General features: G+C 41.6%; 1 non-coding gene across 1 annotated transcript; it reads right to left on the bottom strand.

Moving 5' to 3' along the window:
* Positions 1–7,531: 7,531 nt before the first annotated feature.
* Positions 7,532–7,638, bottom strand: LOC133803016 (small nucleolar RNA R71). Its single transcript, XR_009877751.1, has one exon. It is a non-coding gene; the product is annotated as a small nucleolar RNA R71 (small nucleolar RNA).
* Between the last annotated feature and the right edge of the window lie 544 nt (positions 7,639–8,182).

Raw genomic sequence — 8,182 nt, 5'->3', positions numbered from 1 at the left:
GCTCTAGTGCGAGAAGAGGATAAAGTGCAGCATCCGGTGTACTACGTTAGCAAGCGACTGACAGCAGCAGAGTCCAGGTATCCCGTGATCGAGAAGTTGGCCTATTGCTTAGTACTTGCATCTCACAAACTGCGACCGTACTTCCAGGCACATCCCATTAAAGTACTTACCGACCAGCCCCTACGCCAAGTCTTACAGAAGCCAGAGTCATCTGGTCGTCTACTTAAATGGGCAGTTTAATTGGGCCAATTCGAAATCAAATATCAACCATGGTCTGCTATTAAGGGACAGGCTTTGGCGGATTTTATTGCTGAATGTACTGGGATTCCTGATATTCCCAACCAGCAAGAGCATGTGACTAGGCAGAGAGAGGATCTTCCTACTTGGCAACTTTTTGTTGATGGGTCGTCAAATGAACATCATTCGGGAGCGGGAATTATATTAATCATGCCGGAGGAGCACTGAATTCATTGCGCACTGAGGTTCAGATTTAACGCTTCTAATAATGAGGCAGAGTATGAAGCCCTCCTAGCAGGCTTGCGCTTGGCTAGAGATGTTCATGCCCGATCGGTTGAAGTAAACAGTGATTCCCAATTGGTGGTCTACCAAGTCTTAGGGGAATATTAAGCAAGGGGCCTACGCATGATGGCGTACTTGAATAAGACCACGGATCTGCTAGCACAATTCGAAGAGTATACTATTAAGCTGGTACCAGGGGAGCAGAACTCTAATGCAGACGCTCTAGCAAAATTAGCTAATGCAAAAGATGCTGAAACTTTGAATATGGTACCAGTGGAATACTTGGCAGAGCCGAGTATTAATGAACAAGAAGCCATGCCCATCACAATAGCTGACACTTGGATGACACCCATCATTACTTACCTTAAGCAAGGAGTCCTACCAGATAATCGTAATGAAGCCAACAAGATTATGAGGCAAGCTGCTAGGTATATTATGATGGATGGGGTGTTGTATAGAAGAGGGTACGCTATGCCACTGCTAAGATGCATAACACTCGACCAGTCAAAAAACTTACTGACCGAAGTGCACGAGGGGTTCTGCGGAGATCATGCTGGGGGGCAGAGTCTATCTAAAAAGATTTTGCGGCAAGGATTTTTTTGGCCTACAATGAATGAAGATTCCATGGAGTATGTGAAGAAGTGTGATAAATGCCAGAGATTTTCTAAAGTACCCAGGGCACCTCCGAATGTCTTGAAGCAGATGCAGAGTCCATGGCCTTTTGTAGTATGGGGCATTGATCTAATCGGGAAACTACCCAAAGGAAAAGGAGGAGTACAGTTTGCAGTAGTTGCTGTGGATTATTTCACCAAGTGGACCAAAGTCGAACCACTAGCAACGATCACCTCAAAGAAAGTGTTAGATTTTGTAGTTAAGAATATAATATGTCGCTATGGTCTGCCCAAGAAAATAGTCTCTGACAACGGCACTCAGTTCGATAATGACTTGTTTACCAATTTCTGCACTAGGCATGGCATTACGAAAAGTTTCTCCTCGGTAGCTCATTCGCAAGCCAATGGGCAGGTTGAAGTCGTAAATAAGACTGTGAAGGATACTCTAAAAAAGCGTCTAGAACGAGCTAAGGGTGCTTGGGCGGAAGAATTACTAGAAGTCCTTTGGTCATACAGGACTACTGCTCAGACAGCAACTGGTCATACCCCTTTTTCCTTGGCATATGGATATGAAGCCATGTTGCCTGTCGAAGTAGACCCACCATCTCATCGGAGAACCACGTATGACCAGGAGGAGAATCACCAGTTATTAGTTGAATCTTTGGATTTTCTTAAAGAAAGACGAGAAAAAACAAACTTGAGAGTTGCTGCCCATCAGCAAAAAGTGGCCCGTTATTTTAATTCCAAAGTTAGAGATCGAAAGTTCCAGGTCAGAGATTTGGTCCTCGAAAAGGTGTTCATCAGAGACCCGGCAGCTAGAGTGCTAGGACCAAATTGGGAGGGACCATATCAGATCGAGCAAGTCTTACCACCCGGCACTTACAAACATGCTCGATTAAATGGAGAGCTGATCAGGAACTATTGGAATGGCGAGCACTTGAGGAAATATTATCAATAAATACTGCTTACAGAGTAGTAGCTTAGTTTCAAGTGTTTAACTTGTTATTTAAGTTTGTTTGTGAACTGGCTATTTACTAACCAGACATTTTATTTTTGAACAATTTTATTTTGTTTGAGACTTGTAATTAGACACGCTTTTTCCTTATTTTTTTTACGAGTAATAAAGGAGATCACGCGCAGCGCGGTCGAATCTTGCTACAAATTTTGCATATGTGTTGATTATTCTTACTTTGGCAGTGTTCAATTGTCAGTGCATTTTAAAACAAAAAAGGTTTTCTGGAGGGAAAAACCGGGCAGTGTTCAACGGGTCGGTATCCATCAGATGAATGGCCAGCGTTTAAATAGTTGAATGTTTTTGCAGTGTTTAACTGTTGAAATATCCTCCTTATATTCAATGTGTTTCACGAGTAATAACTGCTCGGAAAAATTTGGTCAAGTAGCAAGTGATAAAGGATTTTTCAACCCTCAATCACTTGGGGGGCACATAGGGTATACTGGTATATAATTCAACACAAGCAATAAGAACACGAGCAAAGATATTTGTTTTCAGGCTGACTTGTAAATTTTTGAAGTCAAAAGGGGCCATTAAGCTAACTTGTTTTACAAAGCTTAAGTAACTTAGAATTTTTTCAAAATTTTAAGTTAAGAACATTTATTCGTGTGTAAACAAAACGCTATGCTCATAAAATGTTAGAGCAATAAGAATGTGAGAAAGCATACTTAGTAGTGACTTATGAAATGTTTAGAATTTCTAAGTTAGAAAACTAAGTACTCATATGAAAATATAAGGCATCCATCGTAATAAAACTTTTAAATGACTCAAGTCTAAAAAAGTGAAGTGTTCATGCCAATAGCTCGGCCATACGAGCAAAGTACAATAGCAAGATATAGAATAAAGGTCTACTAGTCGGGTAAGGAGCTCTCTGGTCAAAAAGAGGCTCACTGGTCGGCTATAGGGCTCCCTTGTCGGATTGTCACTCAGGTTGATCAACACCATCCTCAGCATCAGTGACTACCTCCGGTTGAAACGATAACGTGCGAGAAAAGGGTGTAACACCAGCAGGATTAGCTGCCTCCTCAGCGGGTTTTGCCTCACACTTGGCAAGTTCTTCTGCCTTGGCCTCCTCTGTGAGAAAGTCGAGATTGAGGGGTTTATTCAACTTCCATACTTGGTAGAAGCAGTTGAAACAAATCTCCTCGTAGCGAGCGAGAACGACTTCCTTTTCTCGCTTCAGCTCTTCGTTCTCGTGAGTCAGTTTTTCTACCTGATCAGTCAACGTCCTGTTAATTTGAATTTGCTTTTGGTTTTCATCAGCCAGCTCCCTAAGAGATCCATCCTGCTCGGCAATGGTCTTCTCCACCTACTCAACCTTGTATCTAAGATCCTTTTCAGAAGAAGTTAGAGTTTCTACTTTGGTTTGGGCTTCCACCAGCTGATCATTCAAGACCTTGATTAACTCCTTGTAGTCCACTGCTCGGTGCTGAGCATGGCTGATTGTAATGAGCGACTGCAGTGGAAAACTGAAAGTTACTACAAGTAAAAGCAAATAATAACAAACTGGGATGTCTTATGATAAAATACTTACATTCATCAGTTGGGCCAGCCCCCTTTGCAGGACAACTTCAACACTGAGCTGAGGCAGAGATTCAAAGATTTTAATTGTTGAAGCATCGTGAAGAGTTTGCTCAAATAATTCCTTCCCGATGTTGCCAGTGATGCGAAGGGGCTCACTTAAGCCAGTCGAGCGAGTGGGGGTTAAACTCGCAGAGGGAGAAATTAATGAGGGAGTCAGCTGCGGGATCGTGATGGGCTGCTCGGGTTGTCTTCCCTGGCTGGTCGTGGTTGTCCTTGGAACTTTTTTTGGAGGAGTTGAGCCACTTCCCTCCCCAGGTTTCCTCTTTTGGGCAAGGGTAGTGTTGAATTTCTTGAACATCTCTGAATCTGCAAAAGAGTGAACACAAGATTTGTTAGTAAAAATTGGAGCAATATGTAGATAAATATTTTTACTACTACCAGACAACTCTATAGATTCCGTATAACCAAACATCAAACTATGACTACTGAACCTGAGTTTAAGATTTGATCAAGAAATTCGTCCTCTTCTTCAGATGATGAGCTGAAGTCCCTATGAAGCTCAATGGTCTTTCCTTTCCTAGGTTGTGTGGGAGCGACATGTCTACGTTGATTCTCTGGCAGGGGTTCCCTAATAATAAGGTCGCCTGGTCTACGAGAGTAGGGAGATGGTCCAGAAGAGAACTGATCGGTCACTACTTTGGTATCAGCGTTGGATTGGTCAGTTGCATTTGCTTCCTCAGTAGTACTTTCTCCTATGATGTTCTGGTTGCTTGGTAACAACCCCACCATCTGAAGATTGTCCACGTTAACCAACTCTTTTACATTCTTCTCCTCGGTGGACATGTTAGCCAGTTCTTCTACTCAGGAACACATTTCCTTGGTAGGCATGGGCTGGTGAAATGGACCTGCGTGTGTGAAGGCTAAGTTGTTGGCCTTGATATCTGAGGTCAGAAAATACTCTGTATAGTATTTTATGGGATTTTATTTATGAGCAATACCATGGAGGTATTTGATCCCTTTGTGCATGTGGAATAGGTGGAAAAAACCTGTGTTCTTGTGGCTTGGGTTGGTCCTAAAGTCGAAGAGGTAGTGCACTTCATGAGGAGTGAGTGGATCATAATCTTGCAAGAAGTATAGAATGTATAAAGCAGATAATGCCTGAATTCCATTTGGAGCATTCTGGAAAGGAGAAACGTTGAAGTAATCCACTATGGACCGGAAGAAAGGGTGCAGCGGAATAGTAGTTCCTGCAAATAAATGGTATCTAGACCAGGCACAGTAAGGTCCACTAGGCTTGTTCGCTCTCTGATGAGGACGCGGGTATATCACGTTTACCCCTTTCAGGCCCGAAGCTTGAATGTGTTTGTCAAACATACAGGAGTTAAGTTCGGAAGGTTTGGCTGTGAACCAAGAGGGTGTTTCGTTTCCGTATTTTCTTGGTTTTTGAACAGCTAATGGTTGAATCTCGGTGGTAAATTTCTGAATGATTTTTCTCTGAGGCTTCCTGGGTTTTTGTATCTGGCGAGGTGGTCTTGAAGAAGCTGCAGTTTGGACTTCACTGCGTTCCACTACTTTCTGTGCCACTCTGCGAGCCACCTGAGGATCATGGTCTTGTGGAAGTCTGTTAGATTTCTTCACCCTCATTTCTGGATATTCAGTCTGTTGTTTGAGAAACTGTTCTTCGTGAAGGAAGTATAAGGCTGACTGAATGATAACTCTAGGATTTAGAGTTATTTTCACATCTTTAAACTTAATTTTTGAACCAAACAAAAGAGTAATGAGTTTTTATTTCTTGTAATTGTGTTCAATTTAGTGTGTCTGTGTAGCTAGGGACCTTGTGTTTGCATTGTCATATTTTTGAGTGATTTATGTAGTTTAGTGTATGTGTTAAATAGAAAAGGAAGCTGAAATAAGTGATCGGGGACTTTGGAATCAAAAAAAGGAAACAACAAGTCTGGAAAATGTATGTTGCTGCTTCAATGCTGTAGCATCACCGTAGCAATTGGCAGAGCCCAGGAAGGAAACGTGACAAATGCGAGCTGGACTTAATGAGGCATAAGTGGCGCTGAGGTGGCGAGAGTATTGTACAATTAAGTCAGCTGGGTGGTGTGGCAAAGGACAGGGGGCAAGATTGACTTTGACTTGCTAATTAGGGTAAACCAAGTACCCTAAAAGGGAGGTATCAGCCGAAATATTGAGGGAGACCCATTATCATTCAAGTTTGCTGCATATTTTACAGAGAGAAGTACAGAGAAAAAAAAAAGAGAAGAAAAAAAGTACCAAACAGAGGAGAAGGAGGCAGACGCTCTAAAGGGGAACTTGAGCTCATCACTCATCTATCTCTCTAATCTTCACCTCTCATTTTGTATTAATTCCCTATCTAGTTTTTCTGCTCATACTCTATGGAACTTCTAAGTTCTAGTTATGTTTTTATAATTTCAGTTATGAACTAAGCTTTTGAGGATTTGGGTGGTTATGAACCCTTTGTATGAATTAATATTTTGAATGCATGGTGAAGTTGTTTATGTCATAGTTCAATTGAATGTGCTGTAATGTTAATTGAATGTTAATTACTGGCCATATTTAGCATTTATTAAGTTAGATCTAACTTGGAAAAGGGAAGTCTAGCTGAACCCATTCAATTGATGCAAGAAACTTACCTAGTTTTAGGTGATTTTTAGTAGTGGAATAGGACTATTTTGCTGCCTTGCATAACCTAAAGATTTGGTGCTTGATGGATTGTTTATCGTCTGTTTTAATACAGGAATGTATTGAGGGAGGTTATAAACAATAGATAGTAAGTTTTGGGAAAAACTCACTGGGTTTTACGAAATCTGTTAACTGTGACATAAATTGCTGACCCATTGCTGAGCCATCGCTGTAGCAACTGGAACGAAACAGAGGAGAATTAACCACCCAGATCTCTTTTCTCACATCTGAAATTTACACAGAATTACTTCATTTGGTCTCTGATTTTTAGCTTAATTAAATTTTCTTATTTACATTTAATTCCAGAATTAATCACTCAATCTCTCTCTTGATTTGGTTACTGAATTGTAAATTGTTATCAGTTGATATTGCATTTATTTAGTTTAAAAGTCCCTGTGGAGACGAACTTTGATACTGTATCACTGTATTACTTGTTGTCGACTGTGTATACTTGCGCATATTTTAATCGTTAGAAAATTCACAACAAGTTTTTGGCGCCGTTGCCGGGGACTTTAAAATTAAATTCTGTTTTATCAACTATTTTACAGTTTATTTTCATTGTTTTTAACCTTGTTGGTTCGGGTTGTGCAAACTCAGGTACCTACAGTGTATGAACCAGCAAGAGGACAGTGAACTTGCTCCTATTGACCCCGAGATCGAACGAACTTTCAGAAAAAGGAGAAAGGATCAAAAGGCTAACAGCCGCTGCAACATGGCTGAAAATGTTGGAGAAGAAGAAGAGGGTGCGCAAAACATGACTAATCCTATTGTCTTGGCGGATGATAGAGCCAGGGCAATAAGAGAATATGCTGCCCCTATGTTCAACGAGCTCAATCCGGGCATTGTGAGGCCCGAAATTCAAGCACCTCAGTTTGAGCTCAAACCTGTCATGTTCCAAATGCTCCAAACAGTTGGTCAATTTAGTGGGATGCCAACGGAGGATCCTCATCTCCACCTCCGTTCATTCTTGGAGGTGAGCGATTCCTTTAAGCTACAAGGAGTGAGTGAAGAAGCATTGAGGCTGAAGCTATTTCCGTTCTCTTTAAGGGACCGAGCTAGATCATGGCTCAACACTTTGCCCCCTGATTCCGTCACAAATTGGAATGATCTTGCTGAAAAGTTTCTGCGCAAATATTTCCCTCCCACCAAAAATGCAAAATTTCGAAGTGAAATCATGTCATTCCAGCAGCTTGAAGATGAGTCCACTAGTGACGCGTGGGAAAGATTCAAAGAGCTTTTAAGAAAATGTCCACACCACGGTATCCCACATTGTATACAAATGGAGACATTCTACAATGGTCTCAATGCAGCCTCTCGAATGGTCTTGGACGCTTCAGCCAATGGAGCCATTCTTCCCAAGTCTTACAACGAAGCATTTGAGATTTTGGAAAGGATTGCAAGTAACAACTACCAATGGTCAAATACTAGAGCTCCTACAAGCCGAAAAGTAACGGGTGTTCTTGAAGTAGATGCTCTAACCGCTCTAACCGCTCAAATGGCCTCAATGACCAACATTTTAAAGAACATGAGTATGGGAGGAAATGTACAGCCAGCTGCTGCCATTCAAAGTGCAGAAGTATCATGTGTGTATTGTGGGGACGGGCATACTTTTGAGAATTGCCCTTCAAATCCAGCTTCGGTCTTCTATATGGGTAATCAGAATTTCAACCGCAACAACAACCCATATTCTAACACTTACAATCCAGCTTGGAGGCATCATCCAAATCTGTCATGGGGGGGTCAAGGAGCAAGTTCAAGTGGAGCACCAACAAAAGAAAAACATTCATATCCACCGGGATTTTCTCAA

The sequence above is a fragment of the Humulus lupulus genome, chromosome 9, assembly GCF_963169125.1.
Source record: "Humulus lupulus chromosome 9, drHumLupu1.1, whole genome shotgun sequence".
In the NCBI taxonomy this organism is placed as follows: domain Eukaryota; kingdom Viridiplantae; phylum Streptophyta; class Magnoliopsida; order Rosales; family Cannabaceae; genus Humulus; species Humulus lupulus.
The sequence above is the reverse complement of the archived record's forward strand: the minus strand, read 5'-3'. Positions and strand labels throughout refer to the sequence as shown.